Source organism: Syngnathoides biaculeatus, chromosome 9 (genome assembly GCF_019802595.1).
Source record: "Syngnathoides biaculeatus isolate LvHL_M chromosome 9, ASM1980259v1, whole genome shotgun sequence".
Lineage (NCBI taxonomy): Eukaryota > Metazoa > Chordata > Actinopteri > Syngnathiformes > Syngnathidae > Syngnathoides > Syngnathoides biaculeatus.
The window spans coordinates 16,747,607-16,775,222 of NC_084648.1; the positions used below are offsets into that span (position 1 = coordinate 16,747,607).

The 27,616-nt window shown below is 44.6% G+C and overlaps 1 long non-coding RNA gene across 7 annotated transcripts in view; it reads right to left on the reverse strand.

Moving 5' to 3' along the window:
- Window positions 1-2,564: 2,564 nt before the first annotated feature.
- The window catches only part of LOC133506586 (uncharacterized), a 117,850-nt gene continuing 92,798 nt past the window's right edge, over window positions 2,565-27,616 (reverse strand). For 4 of the 7 annotated variants that reach the window (XR_009796538.1, XR_009796536.1, XR_009796535.1 and 1 more), the window contains 4 exons: window positions 9,533-9,559; window positions 4,216-4,274; window positions 3,977-4,146; window positions 2,565-3,879 (listed from right to left, as the gene is read on the reverse strand). This is a non-coding gene — a long non-coding RNA (uncharacterized LOC133506586). The remainder of the gene's footprint in view (window positions 3,880-3,976; window positions 4,147-4,215; window positions 4,275-9,532; window positions 9,560-27,616) is intronic. The other 3 variants (XR_009796541.1, XR_009796539.1, XR_009796540.1) reach the window with 2 other exon arrangements.

Sequence of the window (27,616 nt, forward strand, 5' to 3'; positions counted from 1 at the left end):
CTTTGTTGCTGGATCTGTTCACATCAGGAATAAATCCCACATAGTGACGTGACATTTTGACGGCTCGCGAACACGGAAGCGTGTTCGGCCTCACGTTAACTTTTGCCGGAGTCCATCGATCTTTTCAGCTAGTATTCAATACAAATACCAATGTTTGAATAAATGACCCCTGGTTTTACACAAACTCCCATCTATTAACTATGATTGAAAAAAAAAAGAAAAGAAGATGGAGCGGTCTCCACGGAATGTGCACAGAAGCGATTGCGGCCACACTTTAACCTCCGTATACCTTCTTTACCTTTCAAATTAGCCAATTTGGCATTATGAATACTTTGTGGTAATTTGAGACTGAGAAGAATAATTCCTACCTGAAACGACGCGATCGCTACAAAGACTTGTGCGTATTTTGGTTTGGGGACCATCCATCACGTTTAATTGCCGAAATCCATCGAGTTCTGAACAGTTTTGATCGGGGGATCCCCTACTTACAAATTTTCATGGTCTCTGCACGAACATGTCACCATTTAGCCCAGTGGAGTAAATTTGCTCGCTAAAGTTGTGGGAGGAAAAAAAAAAAAAGAAGGTGCAACATCAGCACTAAGCTAGTTTACAACACACACACACACGATTTAACGAGCGTCTCCTAAGCACCGGCGTGGATTAATAGAGCTTGACACAAAGCCTTTTCACCGGCTTTATCAGACTCTCCCAAGCCATGGAGGTGGGGGGAGGAGGTTGAGTGCGGGGGGGTTGAACCCCAGAGTTTTTATTTACACAACTTCACTTTACTTTTAATATTATTCCAACAACTTTGGATTATTATATAATTCCAACATCTTTGGTATAGTAAGTAATGTGCTGAATCACATGCCTACACAAATCTTCTTAGCATTCCTTAAAATATCAATAATACCAATAATCGTAGTAATACCGCATTTGGGTGTCATTTGCTTTGGGTAATGTTAGCTACTTAAGTGCCTTTTGCCTGTTAGCTAGCTAGCACATCGCAATTTTCTAGCCACAGAGCCGACTTGAGTCCCCCCCCCCCCTCGTCAAATTACAATTTTACTCTGTCACCATATTTGTTTTTGCCCCATCATGAAATGATCACTTTATTCTCAAAATATCGTAACATTCAAGCGTTGTTGTCACATTTATCTTGTAAAACTGTGACTTCATTGTTACAAAATTCAGATTTCTGGGAAATTTATAGTGTATAATTTATACTCTTTTCCCCTTGTATAAGTTTGCCTTTACTTTCACAGTATTAACATTTCTTTTTTCCACACTTGTAAAATTCCAATTAGAATTTTCTCATCATCATCAAATTCAAAGTCATATTCCACAATTCTGGGAAATGTGAACAGTTCCAAATACTGTAGTACTCACAGTTAGCCTAACCCTGAACTTTATTTGGGGTTAATAAGAGATATTTTAAATGGTGTTGAGTGCTGACATCCAATATAACATGAGAACGGCGGGATCGGTTAATTCTAAACATGGTCACGTCCCTAATAAGAGGGTGTGCACACTTGTGCAACCACATTTTTTTTTAACAAGGGTGTGTAGACCTTTTCTATCCACTGTAAACATTCACAGACTGAGCCTGGACGCTTTTGTTAGCAAAATATATCGCAATGATTGGAACATGCTTGACAACCTTTGAGGAACTCCTCAAAGAAAAAATGTCCCACCTCATATCGTAAGTAGCAACTCGAGGCATTGATGTGATTTGAGTTTAATTAGCGAAATGGGCCGTGCTGGTGACGAGCTGCCCCCCCCCCCCAAAAAAAAAAAGATCCCAAATAAGCGTTGGAAGAAAATCGCTGAGCCTTCCCTTTAGCTGCAAAATCTCATTTCTACGTTAGCGGAATACATCAGCGAGATGGATGGATGGATCAATACTTGTAGTAACTCTTCCTGCAGTCAGATAGTACATGGCAATTATTGTAGTACCGCCGAACAGGATATTAAAAGAAAAGAATTATGTATTCTTATAATTTCCTTCTAATTTCTATATATTAACTCAAGCAAAGCAGTTTTGCACATCCGCATCCTTTTTTTTTTTGTAAATCGCTATTTCAGCACAGAATATTGCATTTTGTGCCAATCTAAGCTAATAAAAGAACAAATAGTTTGTTTTTACCTTTTTCCATTGTTTAGTTGTCGTGACATAAGCACTAGCGCTTAAACTTTTTGTAAAAAGAAACGTGTCAAGCAGAACAGTTTGACGCTAACATTGTTTTGATTTTGTGACACGTCAAACTTGTAAAACAACAAAACTGGCAGAAATTGCCAGAAAGCTGTGTCATAAACCAGCGGCACGGGGGCGGACCCAAGTGCAGGATTTCTGGGCAAAGGCATAATGTTTCCAAAAACAGTTCAATACCAAAACGATACAGACCTTACTGTATCTAAAATAAGGCTAGGCGGTTTTGAGTTTCATTCAAACATTCTATTTTCTTTTTTGTTTCATCTCATCTCCTGAACAATTCATATATCAAACAATATCTTGAATTCTTGAAAAATTGTTTTTTTTTTTCACCCTGTAAAATTAATTTCGACTATGTATTTATGGACAGATACACTCACAGGCACGATTATAAAATAAAAGACCTGCAAACATTGAACCCACATATGCGACTGTAAGTGACCACAAAGGTGGCGTACTGGATCCACTCTGAAGACCTTAAACCGACTTAAGTCCCTCAAAGTACATTTTTGTAATACAGTCGCCGTCTTTTCTAGTATTGTTGCATTGCGGCAGAGAGCGCAAAACACAAAAAGAAAGGAGACGAATTTTCACAGCAATCACCTGTGATGAGATCCCTGCGGCGGGTGGGATGCCCCCCCCCACCAAAAAAAAAAAAAAAACCCAAAACATCTTAATCTCCTTAATTAGACTGTCAGTGCAGGACATAAAGTACATAATGTGATATCAGGCGCCATTTCCCAGTTGGAAAAAAATCTTCAAAATCTGTGTTTGGGGAAGCGATGTATTTTGTATATATTTTTCCCTCAATGTGATTGCTTCCCATAAAATGGCTTTAATTTAAAATTATTCTGTAAAAATTGGCTTTTATGTTCGCTATTTGCCAAAGTTTTGCTTAATGTGAAGAAAATAGAGTTGAGTTTACTGCCACCACATTGTGCACGTGGGGTCAAACTTGAAAGACCCTGCCCCCCCCCCCAAAAAAAAAATCTAAACACAAAATTAAAATAAACAAAAACGGCTGAACGACAACTCACATCTCATAAGTCACTCATATCGCAAGAAACCCCGTTTATTTTATTTCTGCTATCTTCCCATCACCCCAAAATGTATTAAATGATTTTATTTTATGACATTGACTTTTTTTTTTTTTTTTTTCAGTACGGCAAAGAAATGACCGAACGACGACGCCTGCAGACGCGCCAGAACCATCAATCTCCGCCCAAGTGATTTGCTGACTGCACGAAAGCGCGCTCATCCGTCTTGCGCCGTTTATCGGGGCCAAGCGATTGGATGCAGCGCAGCCGCGTGTCCTTGCCCGCACCTGCGGCGGCGTTAAAAAGACAATCGTCGGGAAGCGATACGGTTTTTCCAAAAAAGAAGGAAGGAATTTGACTTTATGCGTTATTTCCCCTGCATAGCAACACGGAGAACCAAAGGAGTCTCAATTGTGTTAGTTCAGTTGTCAACGGGCAGGAGGCGGGGTACGCCCTGAACTGGTCGCCAGCCAATCACAGGGCATATTGAGACAAACAGCCAAACCCTTGTTTCTTACTAGAATCCCAAAAGTGATCTGGTCTTGTCTTGGTCTCAGACCCGTTGAGACTGGTCGAGCTCAGCGCAGAGTTACTAGTCTTCAACTTCATCATTGAGATAAGGAGGCGTACCTGGAAAAATAAACAGCTTTATAGGTCATCACCAAAGAAAACAAATCACAGAGAAGCTAACATTAACTGCAACTAACACCAGCTAAGAGTCACCAACCTCCGGTGCGGGGGCAGACGAAAAAATGCAGGACTTCAAGGCACAGGCATAATGTTCAATTTGGTTTATTCTGGAAACTGGGTCATACAGGGTGTAGCAGTCCGACAAGGCAGAGGCACAGATATTCTAGGCTAGGCGGGATCCAAAAGACATGCAGCAAGGTCCGATGACTACGGGGCAAACAAACAACTCAGCAGGACAGGATCAAATAAACTGTGACGAGGGTTACTCTAACTTACGCGTAGAAGCGGAGAGTCCCACAGGCAGTGAATGCAACTCACTCACGCAAGGCAACGAACTGGCAAATGACAGTGAGAAAAACTCCACCTTAAATGTCTGATTACAGTCCGAATGTGAAACAGTTGTGACCGGTGACCTCCCCAGAGCAGTGGCCCGGCTACTCCCCTCTTGGCAGTGGCCATGCCTTGCTCGTGACACTAAGCGGATTTTGTCCCCCTGAATAAAAAGGGAGAAAATTCCACATCATGTTGGTGATGGCGGCTGTGGGTGCTCCTTTCTTTTTTTTTAAATTAAAAACCATGTTACTCTCTCTTTTGGGTCATTTCTGGGAGGACGCAAGAACAGCAATTATATTCATAAAGGAAAGAAAAATTAAGAAACGTGTGTTTTGAGTTACAAGCATCATCAGAGAAGGAACTGAACTGAAGTCAAGGCCGCAACTGTACACGAGTGGGTGGGGTGAAACTATTAAAAAAAAAAAAACGTCACGGGCAACTCCCTGCGTGAAGCAGGACGGCGACATCGAGTTTGATTTGCGACAGGCCGGCTTAGCAAGCTCAATTCGCTCCTGATTGGTGTGAGAAAAAGAAAAACAAAAAAGGTGCCTCGGCGAGGTCAGCGCCACCGCCGAGGAGCTCGCGCCTGCTGCGTCGGCTCCTGCTGAAATCCAAATTCGTCAGGCCGAGGTCGCGCCCTCTGCCCTCAGCTCTCCAGACTGCTAAACATCTGGCTGGGAAGCGGCATTAGAAGCTCCTGCAGAAACCTGCACGTGGTCCATTAATATTCACAAAGAAATGAAAGCCTGGATTGTTGACTAAAGTGGGGGCTGAGCAAACTTTTTTCAAGATCAGTACGTCTACCGATCAGGACTCATTTGGCCGAATCCTTCCGGTCGTGAGGATTTCACTCCAAAAAGTCGACTCCCCGTTGTCTAGTCGTCTCGTCTCGTTCTCGGTCCGCGGCAAACGTCAAATCAGGGTAACCGGACTGTTCCCGTTTGTAAAAGACATTCCAGCGTGAACGCTCCAAAACGCTTCTTCAGTTCTAAAATTTTACACGTGGAGTTGCCTAATTTCTGCCTTGATGGGCGCGTTGCCGATGGACGGGCGACAAAAGATTGTCCATGGTTGCCCGGTGTGGTAGGCGCAACGGGGTTTCCTGCATACTAATTCGCTGTTTACACGTCTTGCTGCAAAAGATCTCATTTGGGTCAGTCTATCGGTCCCGTTGTACGAGGTGATCTTTGGAGGCAGAGGCGTCAAGGGTATTGTTACAGGAAGATGGCTTCTTTTTCAAACCAGCAGTCCTCCCTATCCAGAACTTGGACAATATCTTAACAACTGATTGTGGACCCAAAGATGCAATTGTGAAGGGGTTGGGGGGGTCGCTTCATCTTTCCATTGTAGAGATCGGTGAACTCCTCCTCACTGGACTGGACTCAAATAACTGAATTCGCGGCTCAGGATTTTGTCTTCGGTGCGAACCAACTTTTGGGCCCAATTTGGCTACGATACCTGCTCACGATTAGGACTCGTGTTGAAAAAAAATTCCTTGTGAAACTCATCACACCATGAGCTTTGGCATTTACCTTTCCAGCGGTTTCTTTCCCCCCACCGAATTAAAAATGTCGGATTCGTAGTTGACTGGAACAAGTTTCGCTCTGACAAATCAGAGGCCAGAAAATTATTGCTGTCATTAAAGATCAAGTGTCATCCCTATAAACATTCTAAAATAAATATTGTACTGATAAATACATATAACATTATTCACTTCAATGTCGATACGAAAAAATAAATATGAGCGGAGAGTGTGTCATCCATGCGCAAAGTTGGGGAAGTGTCATTCAGTGACATCCAAGTGGTCCCCATATTGGCTGCGTCTCCTGCCCGTGACGTCAACCCGGACATTCGCCAATGAAAACACGCGGTGGACCCTACTGTGGGAGACGAACACGCCCTTTCTGACACGGAAGCTCTTTTCGAAGAAGAGAACATCTCACAACCGAATAAAGTGACCGGGGCATTATTACCCTATCATTTTGAGTTATATTTAGATGATATGCCATCACGGCCAAACCGCCTCCCTGTCCGATCCACTTCCGCGGTGGAGATGAGCCATCGCGTGCCGGCGCCGCGACGAGCTACCTTGGCCGACAGGGCCGAGCCGACCGCCGGCCTCGTCAGCTGGGTTGGCTCTTTTTCGCCGCCAAGGTGGCTTATCACAGTGCCGAGCTGGGCCACTTTACGGCGTCGTCGTCGCTCTTGGCTGAATGCGCCATAAACAATTGTTTATCGCTGCCGCCATCGGCGGTGTTGTTCATCGCGGACGACGGCGGCTGCTATGAACAACCCTGTCGCAATGGCGCACTAAGCCGCGTGGCTCATACATACTGCCGCGGCGGCGACAGACTCCCAGAGAGTCTGCATGAGCCAGCCTGGCCGAAGCCGTGTTCGTCCGCCAGCCACGATGCGGCAGCCTTCGCGGGCGAGCTCGACGCAGAAGCCGTCCGACGCATATGTACGCGGATCTTTGGTTACATTATGAGAGACGGATTACGTGAGACGCCCCAAACAATTAATTTTTTTTAGGAGCTGTATACACACTTACCTGTCATTTGGAACCCACGAAGCCCTGGTCCTTTGCAACCGTGCAATCCATTTTTCACGACGAACCGGGTCTCTTCCAAATTTATGAAGGGTAAATCCGTCCTCCTGAGTGTTCGAGCAATGTCCAGCAGTGCAATGAGCCGGCATTTTGGCTAACACGAAGAAACAACGAGCTAGCTTCCGGGAGGTAAAACTAATAGAAACAAACAAGTCCACTTGAGGGCGGTCCTGCCATGTACGTCACTTCCTGCTTCTTCTCGAAAACAAATCCTCCAGAGGATTTTCATGGCGGGAGTTACAAAAGCTGCATACGTCAAAATCATGTTTTGTGGTGGAAAAAAAACCACATAGGTGCATGTCGGCTGCTGTTTTGTTCATTATTAACATACTAAAAATCATGCATTCATGACAGTGGACCTTTAAGGGCCGGCCCGGTCTGATGGGTTTAAGAAACATATCCTGCTTGTATATACGGATCAGAACTACTGAATCGGAAGGCCCGAAGGTGGTTAGCTTGTCGTGTCAACGCGCGGACTCTGACATGAACTGGAAGCAGTGCAACATAAACAAAAGCCACAAACTGTAGAAAATTGACTACTGAGAATAAATCAATAATATATCAAGGAACTAATAATGCAAATCAGGCTGTAAAAGTAAATCAGTTCTTCCACTTTTGTCATATTCATCCCAAAACGTAAGAGAATTTCAAACACTTTTCCACCAGTGCCAATCAAAACAGAGCATTATTCTCTTATTTTCCAAAGAGAGCTTTCGTGTCAGAAGTCACACGACGGCGCTAGCTCGCTCATGTCGTGGGCCGCGAGCGTATGTGTGCGTATAAATATATCTTTCAACTACATGCCTCAAATTAGCAGCGTAATTGGGGGTTCATGTTTTTCTTTGGCGGACGGCGCCCGCTCCAGCGGCCGACCGCATCCTGCGAGCCGTCCTTCCAAGCCGTTCACGGGCGAGTTCCGTCCAACCGCGCTCTGTGTTCGCTCTCCGCCGATAACGTGCGCCGCGGCGATGACGGGGCGGTGCCGACAACTGGCAGGATTACAATCCCCCCCGCGGGCGTCGTACCGTGGGCCCGGATGACGGAAAGCCTTTAACGGCTTCGTTGAATACGTGACGAGCGTCGTTGGCTTTTAGTTAAAAATGAGGAAGGCGTCGTAAAAAAAAAAAAAAAAAAAAAAAGGATTTTATGTTTCTGTTGAGGCTGAGGAAGAAGCCAGGCCAAGCAAGCAATTGTTTTTCAAGTCCGCCCCCCAAAAAAGCACAACTTGACACTTTTATTGATGGCGAGGAAATAGGAAACATATTTTAAGGTTAGCATAGACTACAAGCCCATCGGCGGTTATGGCAGAACTACACAGAAATGTCAACAGAAGTTGGAGTTAAACGCTTCTTATGCTGCACATTTTGGCGTCTTTTAAATGTGCTTGTGATAACTCAAAAAAAAAAAAAAAAAAACTTCTTTGGATCTACAAGTCAGATGTTTAAAACGGGGGGTGGGGGGGGTGGGGGGGGAGTTAGTTTTGGCAGCTACATCAACATTGGTCTGGACATGGGAAAAACAAATCCTATTTGAATCTTCTTTGTTCCACCACAGAAGGTTTCCGAATATCATTGCGTCCCGAAGTCAATGTTTCGACATGGCGCCGTGCACAAAAAGGACTTGACCGTGTTTGTTTACGCGGCAGGCTTTTACCCAAGAGCGAGCCAGGTACACGTCCTGTCCCGGTAGCGTACCGAATGTTCCGTACTGAAAAACTGAATGTAAATGCAAGTACAGCAGGGGTGTCAAACCCTTTCGTCAAGGCCACGTTGTATTTGAGGCCCGTTATTATCTTGAAACCATATAGAGTACGTGTTCAATCGCCACATCACAATCATACATACAAACAAATTGATGAATAATTAGCATTGGTATTGGGGGTTAATGTTTTTCTAATGCTAGCGCCATGCTAACGCTAGTGCTAATGCTAACAGGGCAGGTTGTATTAAAACTTACCAGTAAATATCATTGAGACACACCAGTAACACGCTAGCGCAGCGCTAACAGGGCCGGTAAGTCACTTCATCAGCACATATATTCCGTCTCATTTTTACCTTTTCCGCAAGAGTGCCCCCTTGTGGCCGTTAGGAAAAAATGCACAAATTAGCCGCATCGCCGCATAAACCGCAGGGTTGAAAGCGTGTGAAAAAAAAGTCACGGCTTGTAGGCCGGAAATTACGGTACATGTTTAAGCACCACATCACAATAATACATTTACACAAAGTGATGGATAATTACTTTGGAAATCAGAAGTCAAGCTGGATAATACTTTGTTCAAGTTACAGTAAAATGGTTTGCTTAAAAAAAATAATTATTATTCTAAAATACCATAATTCCCGGCATACAGAGCGCGCCTGGTTACAAGCCTCACGTGAGTACATTTGTAAAGGAAATACCATTTGGTACATACATACGCCGCATGTTTCCACATTGAAAGACAAGATATTTACAAAGAAAGACAGTAAAGTTTAATGCTAGCCCCACGCTAACGCTAACAGGGCCGGTTAAAAAAAAACGTACTCGTAAATATCACTGAGACATGCCAGTAATACAGTAGCAACATGGTAGCACAGCGCTAACGCTAACGCAGCGCTAAAAGGGCCGGTAAAAGTCACTTCCCCGGCACATATATTCCACCAGTCTCACTCTTACCTTTTCCGCTCGAGTGCCCCCTTGTGGCTGTTGGGAAAAAAATGGACAAATTAGCCACATCACCACATAAACTGCAGGCTTGAAAGTGTGTGAAAAAAGTCGCAGCTTGTAGGCTAGAAATTACAGTACATAATTTAAAATTCTGATACAGATTTTCAGAAAGCGTCATGGAAGCTGACACATGATATTGAGGGCCAGATCAGGCCCCCAAGCCTCTAGTTTGACACCATGATGAACATGAATGCATGTACAGTATATAAAGACTTAGTCATGGTGTAAATACTGGAAAAAAAACAAGTACCGACACCCCTTGAAAATGTTTAGAAGCGCTTACAGGTACCTTAATAATTTAAGGTGTAAATACTGCAGACCGCTAAAATGAGATGATTTAATATCATTTCAAACCCAACACGCGGCATCTGTCACGGCTGCGTAAACAGGCGCAGGAGTAAGTCGAGGCCCAAAGCAAACACCGCGAGCCGAGCAGATTTCACACTATTTATCAGGCGAAAGACGCGCGCAGGCGTGAAAATGCCAACAACAGAAAGTGAGGTGACAAAAGGTCGACGTGGAAAACAAAACGTGCTGGCGGGACAAAAGAAAAATGGTGGACGGAGTGGCACGGGAGGAAGCTGAAACAAAAATTCAAACAGAAGGTAACAAGAACTGAAAACAGTGTAGTACTTACTTGCGAGAGGAGGGGAAGTACTGGCCGAAAAACAAAAACGGGGAACGATGACAAATAGTTGTCAATGGCGACTACCAATAAACAACAACATCCTTGCCTGGGTGGAGCAACAGCTAGCCGTGTCCTCCCGAGCACTCAGTGGAAATCAACTCATCTCATTAGTACGGCACTAATATTAGTCAATCTACACGGGGGATAAAGAATATATGATTGTGAGCACTGTTAAACCGTCCGACTACATGCTGTTGCTGGAGTGTTTGCGTTCCGTCGCTTAAAGTGTTGAAGCGCAGCGACAAAACATGCTAGTTAGCATTAAGCTACAGGCCCCTTTTTGGGGGGCAGTTGTTTGGGTGTTTTCAATGCAAAAGGTGTAATTCTCTTAACTTCAACGGGGCATTCAACGGCTTGAAGATTTTTTTTTCCCCCTGTTCACTCTTTTCCACAATTCTGCTTATTGTAAAGTGTTTTAAGTACCGTAATTTCCGGCCTATAAGTCGCAACTTTTTTCACACGCTTTCAACCTTGCAGCTTATGCGGTGACGCGGCTAATTTGTCCATTTTTTTTTCTAACGGCCGCAAGGGGGCACTCGAGCGGAAAAGGTAAGATTGAGACTGGTGGATTATATGTGCCGAGGAAGTGACTTTTACCGGTATGTTTTTTTTTTTTTTTTAACCAGCCCTGTTAGCGCTGCGTTAGTGTTTGCACTGCGCTAGCATGTTGCTGCCGTTTTACGGCCGTATCTCAGTTATTTAGGTATGGTTTTATTTTTTTGCGGCCCTGTCAGCGCTGAGCTAGCGTTAGCCCTGTGCTGGCGTGTTGCTGCCGTGTTACTGCTGCGTCTCTGTGATTTTTATTTTTTTTTTAACCGTCCCTGTTAGTGATGCGCTAGCATTAGCACTGTGATAGCGTGTTGCCGCCGTGTTACTGCCGCGTCTCAGTGATTTAGGTATGTTTTTTTTTTTTTTTTTTTACCAGCTCGGCTTGTGCTACACTGTTGTTGCTATGTTAAGTTAAGCTAAGGTATTAAGACTGAAAACTCTTTCTGCATTTTTCTTTGTAAATATCTCGTGTTTCAATGTGGGCGCTTGCGGCTTTTACACAGGTGCGGCTTGTGTATGTACCAAATGGTATTTCTTTTACAAATGTTCTGGGTGAGGCTTATAATCAGGTGCGCTCTGTACGCTGGAAATTATGGTACTCCGACGCAACATGACACTCGTATCTCAAATCTGTGCAAGTCAAAGCAAAACAATAATAAAATTGGTCGAACAATAGCTTGCATCCCCAAAAAGTCATTTGCATCTCACGGCATTAAAGATACTCAAGGATTCCCATTAGCAGGTCTTTAGTAAAAGCTGTTGACCCAGTTTTATCGCCTTCATCCGGTTCACATCTACATAAAAGCGAAGCGGCGACCCTCGATCTCCGACGACAAAAAGGGACCGAGAGCGGCCGACGTGATTAGCGTTCACTCACACGGGCCTCCGACCGCTAAGTCCGCTACTGTGGCACGTTCTCGCATTCATTTCCATAAATGAGCGAGGGAGGGGGGACGCTGGACTTCTCTCGCACGCATTTGTTTCATGCTCCCGCATAATTCTGTCGTCTGCGGTAATCCGGCGAGGAGATGGTGTAAAACGGCCTGGCTTTTGATGGTCCTGTGGCGCTGGCTTGAAGATCACTGGACCGAGACGGAGTTCTGCTCTTACATGCTGCTTGTAAAAAAGACCATTAGGTCGACTTATTAGTGGTCGGCATAATAATTGGTAAATTAATCGTGTTTGAAAGACTTTGAAACAAAGGAGTCATAATGGGGTAGTGTAGTGTAGTGTGGTAGTACTCTGAAGCGGTCAGCAGAGGCGCAAGTTTATGGCTACTTCCTAAACTCTGAAGAAGTCCACATGAAGCTGTGAAATACTACACCGGCATGTAATAAGGAGTTCAGAACATTCCACGCGCAGAGAGGAATTTATTTCGCATTGTCCTTCAAGGTAATGTAATCATCGTAATTAGCGCCCAAAAATATCAACAATGCCTGTAAATGTAAAAAAAAAAAAAAAAAAAAAAAAACACTCTTAATGAACATTTACATTACTTTTTCACAGGAAATATTTGTTTTCTTTGTTATTTACATTCATTCATCTCGTGTATAAAGTAAAAACACATTTTTAAGGCCGCTTTGTGACACTAGAATTGGACAAGCTAGCAAGTTACGATTAGCGGCTAACAGTACGTTTTAAAAAACAATAATTAAATGACTATTTTCTTAACTTTGTTGCTTTCAAGAACAGTAAATCCCCTTCTTATGTGATTTTGTAGCTAAAGAAGTAATGTGATTCCCAAAAACAGAACTACCGTAATTTTCGGTTTGTAAGCCGCGACTTTTTTCACACGCTTTCAACCCTGCGCTTTTTGCCGTGATGCGGCTAATTTGTGCATTTTTTTCAAACGGCCAGAAAGGGCACTCGAGCGGAAAAGGTAAGAATGAGACCGGTGGAATATATGTGCCGAGGAAGCTAGCGTGTTACTGCTGCAGTGATTTTCACCAGTATGTTTTTTTCTTGAACCGGCCGTGTTAGCGCGGCGGCGCTAGCGTTAGCATTAGCACGGCGGCGCTAGCATTAAACGCTCTGTGTACTGTCTTTCTCTGTAAATACTGTATCTTGTGTTTCAATGTGGGCGCTAGCGGCTTTTACACGGCTGCGGCCCATGCATGTACCAAATGGTATTTCCTTTACAAATGTACTGGGTGAGGCTTATAACCAGGTGCGCTCTGTAGGCCGGGAATTACTGTATTTGCCCTTTGTTTGAAAAAGTTTGTACATGTATAAAATAAGGAATTATGGCGCTGCTGGTTCACTCCCAAGTCCTCTAAAATCTCATTAAGTGCGGCGATAGCAAAATTGACTAATTTTAATGTCATTTTTTTTTCTTTTTGCCTGAAAAAATTAAAGGCCTTACTTAAAATATGATTAGTGTGTCAAATTCAAATCGTACAAGTTAAAAAATAGATAAAATAGATGTCACTGTACCTGAACTAGCTCCACTTTGCCTGAGAGCATAGTTAGCCATAACTATTGGGATAAGAGGCTAAAGGTACTGGTACAGTATATTATATTCTTACAATTCAACAAACAAAATAAAAGTATGACCATGTCTGTGTTTTTTTCTAATCCGGCCAACTAAATACAAATATTGTCTCCATTTTATGGCGTTTAAGAAGGTCAGAACACCCATTTTCTGCGTACATTCTTTGCTCGGGCGTATTCCCATGCGTAATTAGCATAATATTTTGAGAGGAAGCGACGTACGGTGATTCGTGTAAACGAGCATCTGCCCCTTGCATTTTCCAAGCCGCTTATCCTCACAAGGGTCGTGAGATCGTCAGAGCCTGTCCCAGTTAACTCACATTGGTGACTTTTGCAAAACAAGCAATTTGGGGTTTGTCAAAAACTAAATTGCGCAACTAAATATGAATTCTTAGGGGAACTGAAGAGGGTTTTATAAGCGAAAAATCAAAATTATCTAGTTCAGAGTTGATTTATTTTATTATTATTTTTAGATGTAACGTGACTTAACGACTGTAGTATATTATTTTTGTATGATTTACATAGAAAAGATCATCGGATTCTCGTAATGCAAAATTAAACTGATTCAATAATTAAAACTAGTTAATTGTGTTGGGATTATTTATGGTAATCCCCCATAAAAATAGTTTGTATCTCAATGTCGCACAAAGGTAATATCTGCAATCAAATGCAGTGCGACACACTTAAAAGACACGGCGGGAAATGTAAACAGAAAAGTTATTTAAATTGCAAAACACTTTTTTTTTTATATGCAAATAATTCTATTTATAACACCATCCCCGGAAACGCGTGCACTTTTATCAGCTTCCATTTTTCCCCGCGGGTTGAGGTGTCAGCGTTTACGCGAGCGCCACGTCGGAGGAATTCTAACTCGGGAGATTTAACTCACCAAATGTATGCGCCTCGTTTGTTTTTTTTTTTTACCGCCGACTTCAAATGACATTCAGAAGCGAGCTAAGTTTGATATCCTGAGTTGTTCTTGACGGCTGGCGTCCCGAGAGAACTGTCAATAAAGAGTTCACTTGAGTGCCACTTACGGGTAAGTCAGCACATTTTGCTTCGGAAAGCCGAGATGCGCGCCGTCGTACTACGGCGGGTTCCGGGCACCACCCCCGGAAAAGAACCGAACCTGCTCCATATTTCATTTGCACAACACAGGAAATGGGAGCAAAATGGAAGCGCTATTCCCAAATACATTGGTGCCTTCAGCTATAAGCGACCTGATAGGAATTTTTCCAAATATGAGCCATCGATCAGCTGATTTTTTTGTTTGTTTTTGCTTTCAGCTACTAGTGTCTTTAAAGCACGGATGTCAAACTCAAGGCCCGGGGGCCAGATCCGGCCCGCCACATGATTTTTATGTGGCACCGCAAAGGCAAATCTAGTGTGTCAACCTCCATGCTTCTTGTGAAAATCAAATTCTCATGTACCATAAATGATAACATTCAGATATTACAAGCACTTTTATGTTACAAAACATGAACAATAATTGAAAAACCCATTATGTTTCATTTATGATTCCAAAACTAATGAATAAATTGATGTAAATATGATGAGGTGATTAAATATTTTTATGGTTTCACGGTCATAGCCCTCTGAGGTAAATCGGAACTACAATGTGGCTCACGACAAAAAATTGTTTGACACCCCTGCTTTAAAGTAACCACATAGCCGCCGCTACCTGAATTCCTCCATACGACGCGAAACAAGCTAACAATTAGCATCTATTTGTAAAGCTTTAAACTTTAAACGAGTTGAAGGGAACTAGAACCATGCTAATTAGCCACTTGCTAGTTAGCGAGGTAATGCAATGTGCTAACAGTAATAAACGAGACTAATTTGGTTTAATTAAATGCTCCAGGACTCGCCTGACCCTTGTGATCATCAGCAGCTTGGGAGATGGATGGATCGATATGTGTAATTACAGTGTAATAACAGGAAGATAATGTTTGTTTTGAATCTCACAAGATGATTGGTGATTTGCCAAGGCAGCTTTAGTGCGGTACTGGTTAGATAGTTGGCCTCACCACCTGCGTGGGTTTCCTCCGGGCACTCCGGTTTCCTCCCACACCCCAAAAACATGCAACAATCATTGGACACTCTAAATTTGCCCGTAGGTGTGATTGTGAGTCTCTATGTGCCTTGCAATTGGGTTGCGACCAGTTCAGGGTGTAGCCCGCTTCCTGCTGGGATAGGCGACCCTTGTGAGGATAAGTGGCTCAGAAGATGAATGGGATGAATGATATGGACAGACGCGTAGAAAGTTTATCTTTTTGGATGGTGCCTGTTTCGAGGATCGTCTGGTGTAACCCTTGTGAGGATGAGCGGCTAAGAAAATGGATGGATGGATAAACACAAACAGTGCTACAATACATACAAAGACTACATGTATAAAACAATACTCACAGGCGTATACACTTCATCATCTGCGAGATATGACTAATATTACTGCTGTACTGAGAAGTTGTTAGAGGAGCTTCGCTCCAGTCCAATTAAGCTAAAGCCGTATGGCAGTTGTGTACTGCCTTCAGGTGGTAAAATTCACAAGTTAGGTCTTTTGTATCTCAAGGCGCCACTGTGCACTCAGATTCACACCTATGGACAATTCATTGTAATTGCCAATGAAGCTTACATGCATGTTTTCGGCATGCGCGAGGAAGCCGCAGCACCCTAATAAGGTCAGAGGCGAGAATCTAATGCGGAACTTCAGAACTGCAAGTTTCAAATCTCCTCAGGTGCGCAAAGTTTCCAATAAATTATTACAATAAACTGACTAAAGCAAAGTAAACATAAAATCCCCCCCCCCCCCCCAAAAAAAAATGAACGGAAAGTTTTCAGTTGCACTCGGGAAATGTAGAAGAAATCCGCTGAAGATTGCGGTTTGAAAGTCTGCCTTTTGTGACCTCGGAGGCTGTTTAATTTGACGTGGTTGCATTTTATTTTTAATTGATTAAAATAATGACTTGAATGGACAAAACGGCTCACGCGGGAGCAAGATTTGAAAAAAAAAAAACAAAAAAAAAAACAACAATAATAATAAAATATTGGCAGTCGGTGACGTTCCTTTCGGTTTGAACTTCTTGCAAACTCTCCGCTGACATTCCCTCCACTTTTATTTTTTCATTTTTGTTCCACTCCGCACACAAAACGGATCGCCGCGTAGACGCCTGAAAAACGGGGGCATCCGTCTCCCGAGCGCTGGTCTGTCATTTCCCTCGGAGTCGGCCTGTCTGCTCCCGAAATAGCGGGCGACCTCAACGCAGACTCCATTTTACACGACCGTGCGGTTTTGGGCGCGAGGGCGGCCGGCCGGGACCCGTTCCCGCTCCCCCCCCCGCACGCAGATCGGCCTTCTCCGAACGCTCGGTGTTTCGTTTGGAATCGTTTCTCACGCGGACACGCTGCCCGACAAAAGCACTCGACGCCCTGCGACCGATCTCCCGCGAAAAACACGTCTCGAATTAAATAATGCATAATGGACGCGGGGGGGGGGGGGGGGGGGGGAGATAATAGAGCGTGCATGAATAATACTGGCAATAACACAATGGAATGGAATGGAAATATAGTGAACCTCTGCAAGCATGTTTTTTTTTTTTTAATAAGGAAAAATCTCACACTACAATACTGTACTTTATAAAATAAAGAGTAATATAAATACAATGTAAAGAATCAAACAGTATGTAAATTATGATTTAATGCTGCAAATCCATTTTCCTTGCATTGCTGCTTCTGATGTGCTTGCCTTGGCCACCGGGAGGCAGGAAAGGACACCCGTGCAGACACAACCGAAGAAGAATGGAGGTAGTCTTCTTCTACTACAGCTACCGTAACTTTCTGTCTTTCGGCTTGTCCCGTTTAGGGGTCGCCAAAGCGTGTCATCTCAGATGAACGCTCATATTTGTTTGCCATAGTTTTTACTGTAAATGAATCGGTAATTCCCTGTAAAATGAGTAAAGACACTAAACAATAGATACCTGTGGAAATGATTTGTCTATAGGGTTTGCACCACCATTTGTGTTCAAATATCCGGCGCTTCCAAAAGCGCAACTATTGATTAGCATGCGTTGTTCGTTACCATCAAGCTAGGCAGACTTTTTTGTTGTTGTTTTAAGTACACAAATTAAGTCATCATTTCAAGAAAAAAAATGATACATTTATGATCACAAAGGCGGCACGGTGGATCAGCTGGTAAAGCGTCGGCCTCACAATACTGAGGACCTGGGTTTGATCCCGGCCCCGCCTGTGTGGAGTTTGCATGTTCTCCCCGTGCCTGCGCGGGTTTTCTCCGATGGGGCACTCCGGTTTCCTCCCACATCCCAAAAAACACGAATTGGACACTCTAAATCGCCCAAAGCTCTGATTGTGGGTGTGACCGTTTGTCTCTTTGTGCCCTGCGATTGGCTGGGGACTAGTTCAGGGTGTACCCCGCCGTCAACAGCTGGGATAGGGTCCAGCACCCCCCGCGACCCTCTAGAGGATAAGCGGCAAAGACAATGGCTGGATGGATGACCATAAAGTTTTTTTTTAAAAGATTTACTTCAATGAATAGTCTGGATAAAAAGGTTTCTTTTCGAGAAATCTTAGTTTGTCGAGAGAAAAAGTCACAAATGTATGAGAAGCAAGTCTCATTTTTTTTCAGAACAAAATTTACAATTCTCATTGTTTTAAGTCGAGTTTGGCTGTAAAGTTCTACTGGGAGTGGCAATAAACATCTCAAAGCCTGTTTGTTGAGGAATATATCGCTTGTTCTGGTTACAACCCCCTGGTAGTAACAGAATTTTGATCACGGGGGTGGGGGGCTGCATCAAAGTGCTGTTTGGGGACCCAGAATTTAGTACTACACCCCATCCATGAGATGAAAAATACACTGGAACCTCCAAATTGTAAAGTCTTAAAAGTTCAACCCAAATTTCCATCCATCCATCCATTTTCTTTGCCGCTTATCCTCACGAGGGTCGCGGGAACCGCCGGAGCCTATCCCAGCAGTCAACGGGCAGGAGGCGGGGTACACCCTGAACTGGTCGCCAGCCGATCGCAGGGCACATGGAGACAAACAGGCGCACTCACAATCACAATTTAGAGTGTCCAATTAATGGTGTGTGTGTTCAGATTCTTTAGCAGCCGATCCACCGTGCCGCCTGGGACAATTGATCTCAGTTGGAAGTGCCTTGAAAAACCGAAAAACTCACTTGAGTGTTCCACGGTACCAATCAAACAAATATGATGCTGGCAAGACATTCCTGGGTTTGGCGTGTGTGTGTGTGTGTTTTTTTTTTTTTAAATGATGAGAGATTAAAAAAAAAAAAAAAGTCACCGATGATGGAAGAGGACGTCGGAGGAAAAGGAGAAAGTGCATCAATCACACACGACTTGATCGGATGTGAACGAACGCCTTCCCGCCACGACTGCTGACCTTCATCTACTGCCTAACAAACAAACGGCGGTGACAACCTTGAAAATGACAACGAAAAACACAATCCTCGCTGTGATTGACGCATCCATATTTCCGTGTCCTTTTTTGTCTGGCGTCGATCACGAACCTATTAAGTCCGCCATTTTTTTTTTTTTTTATCTGTTATTTGAAGGTAAACGCATAACGCAAATTGCCTGAAAACTACGTCACGCTGCATTGTGTAGCATGCTTGAGGATGCAGTCGAAAAGGAGGATAAAACGTTGTCCTGGTCGGGGTTAATGAGGGAAAACGAGCAAAATGAAAGCCAGTCGGTCCGCTTGCATGCTAACGTCGTAAATACTTTGAATTGCAAAGGACGTGTGTGAGGCGGCGGCTGCATCTCAAGTCACATCAGCCTTTCAATCAGCATGGAAATCACGGCGATGTTTTCCAGGCACATTAGCGTCTTGACTGTGCTGTTTTGTCTCCACCTTGGCCACCGAAAGGCGCCAGGTGACGTTATTCCGGGAGATATTTACGACGGCGGCTGCAGATGAGATGCCGAGGACGAGCGAGCGCTTAATTTATGCGTTTCTAAACACTTTCAGAAAGCGACTCTCCGAGACGCATCCCTTGTTTGCCGTCCTCCGGTGAGGTGAATCCGAAAAGCGAGCCCGAGAGCCGCCGCAAACATCCGCTTATCGCTGCCGCAGCCCCGCTGTGGATTGCCACCGAATTAGACGCAGTTTACTGGAGCTGCATCTCATTGATAAGGACGAGGTCGGGAGCACTGAATAGAGACGTTAAAAAAAAAAAAAAAAAAAAAATCGAAAACGCTTGCCCCCACACAGAACCGCTGTCGTAAATCTACCACATCCCAAACTCACTTGGAGAAAACAACTCGTATAAATGGAGGCTCTCGATCAAGCCGTGTGGCCTTTCTCTTATTCGCTTTCAAGTTAACTACAAAAGTGTTAATTGAAACGTTCATCAGATGGAAAAACGCCACCAATGTGAGCTTTCGGGTTTTTCGGCGCATCTGCGTGTTGGCCGAAGGACCTTTCCGACCTGTCAATCATTCGTACAATAATAGCCAATCAGATAGCCGAATTGTCTTGACCCCTGGCTTGACGCGCCCCTGCCGCCGTGTTGTCCCACAAGCAATGCTGGTTGCCAGTAGCCTGCGCTTGGAAAAGTTAATGTCATGAAGATAATGGTCGTGGAAACATGCAATTCTGATGAAAGATATCCTGCCCGGTTGTTTCATTTTCCAAAGCCTAAAAAAAGTGTCTACGATGGATTAAGGCTCGCGGAAGAGCGCACGTAGAACTAAATGTGGAGAATATCAACAAACACTAGGCTGTATTTTCGGAGGTAAGTGAGGGAAAAGTATCTTCTCGGAGTTTGAGTGAATTATTATCAGTGCTTTAGACATTGCAGGAGAACAACTTTCGGTTTGTTAGTGTATCACTGATCACCATCGGACCATCCATCGGAAAGGTCCGTTTAGCAGACTGCTTAGCGTCAAGCTAGATGTTCTGACGACGGGCAGAGTCAAGTTGAAGTTGCCTCCGCTCTGACCAGATCTTGGTCCCGGTGCAAACTGGCCCGCTGGTCTAACATTGATTTGGGTGAATTATTTTGGGGCTCAGGCGGACGTACAGAAAACTGAGCTGCACGGACATAACGAAGTCGCCGGCGATTATCGTCGGCTCCTTCTGCACCCGCTCGCATTTGCCACAGCGCAGTGACAATGTTGCACTCATCTACGGGTCTCTGCGATTACGCCTCGTCCTGGCCCACGGAACGACCTGAGGGATCCCTCCCAAGGGATTAAAAAAAGTACTGCAGTGTATACATCTGTCTGTCTACTGTACAGTTGTTTACAGTGACAGTACATGGAAACTACGGTATTGCACGAGAAAAGCCTTGTACTGTATCATGAACCACATGCTGCGTCACCGAGTCCAACAGCTGCTGTGGTTGCGCTGACTCCTGATCACAGTCACTCCGAACATCGAGTGTGAGAACGACCTTGGGCAATGAGCCACATGCTGCTCTCACATTTTTACTCCGCATAATCTTTCTAATAGTCACAAATGTACAACTTTTTGGGTACTTGGGACGTCGCCTCTGCCGCTTCACAAAGATCCGATTTTCTGATCACGTTCCGGGAAGTCGACTTTCCTTTTTCTCTTTCATTCTTTCGATTTCGAAAGTGTGCGATGCCACGTTTGTAAATGCGTGTTGTAGATTTAACCTTTTTAAAAAAAAATTCGTCCTCCCGAGGCTTCCCCGGGGAACTGAAGACATCGCACGTTCGCTTTGAGATCGCCGCCAGTTGAAAATGCGGGATGACATTTTTGTGTCAGCTCGCGTCAATTCTTTTCAGGAGTTAGGAAAAAAAAAAAAAAAAAAAAAAACAATCTTCGACGGTCGCTATCATGTCGCTTCTGTCTCTCCGCTCCCGAATTTATCTTTCCTTTTAACACCATCAACTTTCTTATATGCTCCACCCTGATTTTTCCATACAATTTTTTGTATTTAGCAGACAGCAGCTGTCACCTTTAAAATACTTTTTTTTTCCCCACCCCCTCCAGAAGGATTTAGGATTACAAGGTTTGCAGGGGTAGCGTTCGCTCACATCCCGCCTCCCACTGTGATGCGTGCGCAGTGGCAAGCGCACAAAATGTTGTGAAACTCGCAGAAAGACTGGGAAAAAAAAAAAAAAAAAAATCTTTCCCAAGCTTCTTCCGGGAAGCGCTGGCAATTTTCCGTGATGTGTCAGTATGCGGTCTGGAAATGGGTTTTTGTGTGGAAGGGGACGGAGGACGGCCATGGCTGCTAAACGGCGCTACCGAGGCAATCAACCGTGACGAATTTGCCGCCCGAAGAGGAAGTCACAGATGGCGGGGAGCGGCCTGTGAATATGTCAGCCGTGACTGTCATTAGCTCACCTTTCTGCAGGGATTTGACAAATGGTGAATCGAGTCTCTCGTGGTGGTTTTAGTTCACCGCTGACTTACTACGCCGGTCACAAAAAGGTTCAGGGTATCGCATGTTAACCTCACCGTTCAAAAGTAAAAGTACACATCACCTTGTATCTTCCTACGATGAGAGGAACTTTTAGTATGAAGACAGCCATACAGATTGCTTATTATAGTTGAAAGTCCTCAAGTTACTTCACCAAAATTAACGTAATTTCCGGCCTACAGAGCGCACCTGATTATAAGCCTCACCCAGAACATTTGTCAAGGAAATACCATTTGGTACATACATAAGCCGCACCCGTGTAAAAGCCGCAAGTACCCACATTGAAACACGTGATATGTACAAAGAAAGATGGTACACAGACAGTTTAACGCTAACGCCGCGCTAACAAGGGCCGGTTAAAAAAAACATACTGTCAAAAAGTTTAACTTAACTTAGGTTAGCTTAAGATAGGAACAACCCGGTAGCACAAAGAGGCTGGTTAAAAAAAAAAAAAACTGAAAAAAACATACCAGTAAAAAAAAAAAAAAATGCCGCGGCAGCTACACCATAGCAACACGGTTGCACAGGGCTAACAGGGGCAATTACAAAAAAAAAAAAACATACCTAAATCACTGAGACACGGCAGTAACATAGCAGTAACACGCTAGCAAGAACAGCGGTAACAGGGCTGGTTAAAAAAAAAAAAAATACCGGTAAAAGTCACTTCCTCGGCGCATATATTCCACCAGTCTCACTGTTACCTTTTCCGCTCAAGCGCCCCTTGTGGGCCGCTAGAAAAAATGCACAAATAAGAAAACAGGGTTGAAAGTGTGTGGAAAAAAGTCGCGGCTAATAGGCCGGAAATTACGGTAGTCTTCCCATTACTATAATCGCTTTTACATTATATCAAAGAAAGTAATAAATATTGTTTAACCAAACCACAAGCTGACTAGGAAGCGAATGTGACAGATCTGTTTTGAAATTTAAAAGCGACACCATTTTACAATTGTTATACTCACTTCAAAAAGTTGTTTATTACCTGTCAAAGTCTTGAATGTGACCTACCTAGGCAAGGAGCAAGCAGCTAATTAGCAAGCTAACCTGCCGTATCGCCTTATAGCGTCTCTCAAGATGAAAAACATCAGATTTTCAAATTTACCGACATGATCTATTTCCAATAAAAGGGTGTACTAATCAGATAACTAATTTATGAGCATTCATGCGGGATGATTAAGATGAAATGCACACACATACTGTACGTTCCTGTAGACTGCTTGTTTACTACTAGCACAAATGAGCCTTCCAGGGACCTCCTGTCAGGTGTTTGCCGAAGGTCATCGGCGAGCGTCTGTGGAATTCTTGGGAGTCCTTGACATACCTGCACGGAATCGTACGCGTCGATGCGGCTCGGGGAAAGTCACTGGGGGTGCGTCTGCTCAGGTCCGGAGTTACATCGCCGGGGATTGTTCCGTCGCTTTACAACCTTGAGAGGATGCCTCGAGCATCCGGCTGGCTTCGGAAGCAACCGCTTCGCTCACAAGCTGATATCCGTCAGCTCTTCGTGCTGCGAGGCTGACATCTTTGTTCCGCCGTTTGGGGAGAAGATGGGGGGGGGGGGGGGGAGGAATCGCTACTAAGGCGTGATTAGAACGCCAACCCACTTGGCCGCGTACGCGATGGAAACGTGTCAGAGAGACATGAAGGGTTCCGGCGGCTGATTAGCCGGCGCAAAGGATAATGGGACAGATGTAATAATGTCGGACAAGAAGGATTGCGACAGTCTGGAAAAGTGGAAGTGACAGCGAAGGACGAGCGGGATGAGGACGAGGGAGAATGAAGCCTCCCTTTTGAAAAGGCCTCATTAGAAGTAAATGTTGCTTCTTTCCGTATCATGCCGAGGTAGACAGCTTTGCATGCTAGCAAGGTAGCATGATCGTTTAATTTTTATTCATTCAAACTATATCTAATAGGAAAAGACAAGATATCAAGGGATCGGGACAATTGGGGTGCACATTCAGAAAACTTTAAACGAATTGAAGGGAACTAGAACCTTGATAATTAGCCACTTGCTAGTTAGCAACGTAATGCAATGTGCTAGCAGTAATAAACGAGATTTATTAATTTGGTTTAATTAAATGCTCCACCACTACCGTGACCCTTGTGATCATAAGCAGCTTGGGAGATGGATGAATCGATGTGTAATTACAGTGTAAGAACAGGAAGATAATGTTTGTTTTTAATCTCACAAGATGATTGGTGATTTGGCAAGGCAGATTTAGTTGCGGTACTGGTTAGATCGTTGGCCTCACAGTTCGGAGGACCGGGGTTCAAATCCCGGTCCCGCCTGTGTGGAGTTTGCATGTTCTCCCCCGTGCCGGTTTCTCCGGCCACTCCAGTTTCCTCCCACGTCCCAAAAACCTGCTTTAATTGGACACTCTAAATTGCCCCTAGGTGTGATTGTGAGTGTGACTATTTGTCTCGATGTGTCTTGCGATGTGATCCACCACTCCTGTGACCCTTGTGAGGATAAGCGGCTCCTAAAACAGATGTTACAATGCGTAATTGCACTTCGCCAGCCAATTGCACAGATTAGCGAACATTCATTCGCAGGCACAGCAGTTGGGGATGCTATCACGCTAGCGAAGGAGTCCGATTGGGGCTTTAAGGCCTGTGAGATTCCGGAGGCAGCTGATGGCTACCATCTGGCCAAGTGGAATGAAGCTTTGGTGGTCGCTGAGGCAAAAACCTGGGCGTGGGTTGAGTTCTGTGGGGAATGGAAAACGGCTTCCGGACAGCTTCGAGGAAATTCTGGCCCACCATCTGGCGTCTCAGGAGGAAGGAAGCGTTGCACCGTCGACAGTGGGGATAGTGTACCGCTGAACCTCAACTCGAGACGTTGCGAGTGGGTGGGCCGAATACTTCCAAGAGCCATGAGGAACGCAGAGGCCGGGGACTCTGAGAAGGGTTCTCTTATCTCTTGACATGGGGTCAGAATCGGCATCATCTTTATTCGCCAAGTATGGAACCAAAACTAGCAGGCATTCCAACAAGCTTCTTCCATTTTGCAATTACATTCTTGAACAGTACAATAAACAGCGCAACACGCTGCCAATTTTCTGCCTCGAGTTTGTTGTCACATCCTGCTGGGCCAATTAGTGTTATTATATATGATAGACCATCGCACGAACAGTCGCTTTAAACTGCCTGCACTCCTTGAAGTCTTGACAGCCTTTGCACAAATGCGTATTGCATCGGACTATCGCAATAATGGGCATTTTAACTGCTGGAACACGCTATATCTTTTGCACAACTGTGACATTTTAAAACTGTCGTACTGAACATGTATGCCGTACTAGGGCGGCTCCAACTACCGGAGCCAAATTCCTTGTGCGTTATTTTGTCACGACCCATCGGTGCGGGGGGGAGGACCCAAATGCAGGACTCCGGAGACCCAGAGGCAGTCCGGGAAAAGTGTTTATTCGTTCCAAAGTCGGGGATCAGGCAGACAGTCAACTGGAACGGCGGTAACCGTTCCGACGTCAGGCGTAGAAGGCAGGTCAGCGGGCAAGCAGGGATCGTATCAGAGAGAGCAGCAGTATCAAGGACGTTACGCTTCCTGGGTTGGTCGAAGGACAGACAGAGGTCGATACACCGGGATTCAGGATCAGGAACAAGGAAGTGCGGGAACGAGGCATGGATGGCAACGATCTGGCAAAGCCAGACCATCCGCTGGGTCCTATAAGTACTGGGGTTCATTATCACCGATGAGGCGCAGGCGTGCGCCTCCTAATCGACGCAGGTGTGTAGGGGACCTGCACAGCCAGGGCTGGGACCGGCGGGGCCATGACATATTTGCATATAATTCAGATTGAGAACAGTCTCAGCAGGTCTCGTGGCAGAGGGTGCTTCCTCAGAAACCGCAGGAAGTACATCCTTTGCAGGGCTTTTTTTGAGGATGGACTTGTTGTTTGTCTCCCACTTCCGGTCCCGTGAGACTGGAATTGCCAGGGACTTGAAGGTCTCGACGCGAGACAGTTGGACACAGTGAGGGGCAGATGGGGTGAAGGAGGCCTCCTGAAGGACACAATCATCTCTACAGTCTTCCGGGTTGTCAGCCGCACCAAAGCAACGGACTCTCCACTTCCTGTTGATACGTAGACTCGACACCGTCGAGTCCAATAACTGTGGTGTCATCTGCAAACTTCAGGAGTTTGACTGCCGGGTGGATTGAGGTGCAGTCGTTTGAGAGAAGAGCCGCGCCGCGGGTAGAGGACACGACCTCGGTGTTGATTATGATGATATTTGCTTTCTTTTGATTAAAACTGACGCTAATATCTGGAACTGAAGTTGTGATGTTGTGAGACACTCGCTGGTCAGCGAACTTCTCGAACGCGATCAAAAGTTGATATTGGAACTCGTTAGCTGTCACAGCAGCGAGAGAGAAGAAAAGAATCTGGGCATTACAAAATGGTAAAAGAATAACATCACGTCATCTGTCACCGCTCTTTCCCGTGGAACGAAAATCACCGTTACTTGTCGGCGTAGCGCAGTAGGTGACAGCGTGTTGGTCAAGTGAGCGTCGAGGGGAGGTTGCGCGTTCCAACCCCCCCCCCCCCCTCCGCACGTGTAATAACCACAGCGCTCTTGCTCGCCAAGCAGCGCGGCTGTCGGTCGACCCAAACGATCCCTTCTTATTTTGACAGTATTGATTTTCTCGTCGGCGGGGAAAAGGTCTGGCGGCATCCTCGGGGCCTCCGCTGCGGCTTTCGACGAAACTTTCCGTTCCTCGGGCATCACTCTGGGCTCGGCGGGGAGTGGGAGACGGATTACCTTTGTCTCGCCGACGAGGTTGACGACGAGACAACTCGACGGGGAACGCCGCGGAAGTTGAAAAAAAAAAAAAATCCTTGAAAAATGAGGTCGTCGTGAAGGAAAACAAGACGGAGATTCAACGTCTACCATGTCGGTCGTTAGGTGGGATCGGCCCATGCTGGTTTTGGAAAACAACAGGGCAGACTAACGAGCTTCCAAAGCTGCCAGGATACCAAAATAATCACAGACAGTAACATTTTAACTCATTATTATTTATTCTGTGGAAATATGAATTTTCATCTCTCATACACTTATATGTCAGCTATAACTACTATATATCAGGCCCTTTGTGCAAACTAGTGCTCGTATTTTGTATTGGCTCACGTATTCTGATGTGAAAACATAGCTATGAACATAATCCAGTACCACAATACGAAAGTAATGTAACCTGATTACTTTTAATTACCTTTAGATTACTCCAATAATAAATGGGACAAAAATAGACCAAGTCAATACAATATATAGTCATATATATTTGTCTGGTCTTTTCCATCTCATGAATATTTAATATGCACTGTTTTGGAATGCGGGAGTAAGCTGAAGTACATGGAACTCAAATCCAAAAACATAACTGCGAGGCAGATGTGAGATCCACTTGGGCACCATCCCACGGATAGATAGATAGATAGATGGATGAATAGATAGACAGACAGACAGACAGAACCATTTCTACCCGTTGGGAACTGTGTAACAACGCCTGCGAAAAGTCTACTTTTCTCTCCCTAATACATCCCCCATTCCTTGAAAATTTTCTGAATAAAAGAAAAAAAAAGCATTAGCATGATTATAGCCCTTCATTACATCCATTTTTTTTTCTTCCCACCAGGTTACTTTTTCATCTTTTGCATATTGAAGAGGCCAAATTGCAATGTTCCACTGGCACATGGTGTGGGGGTCCATTTTTAAAAAATTGATTGACCGTACGTGGGTTGTTGCATTACCGTCGGGTTTAAAAGCCGGGCGACATCCTGTAATTATGTCGAACAAAGGTATAACTATGATATAAATTATATGTTGTTATGTACGGGTTAGGGTCCGTTACGCAGACAACCAGAGCCACGTATCTAT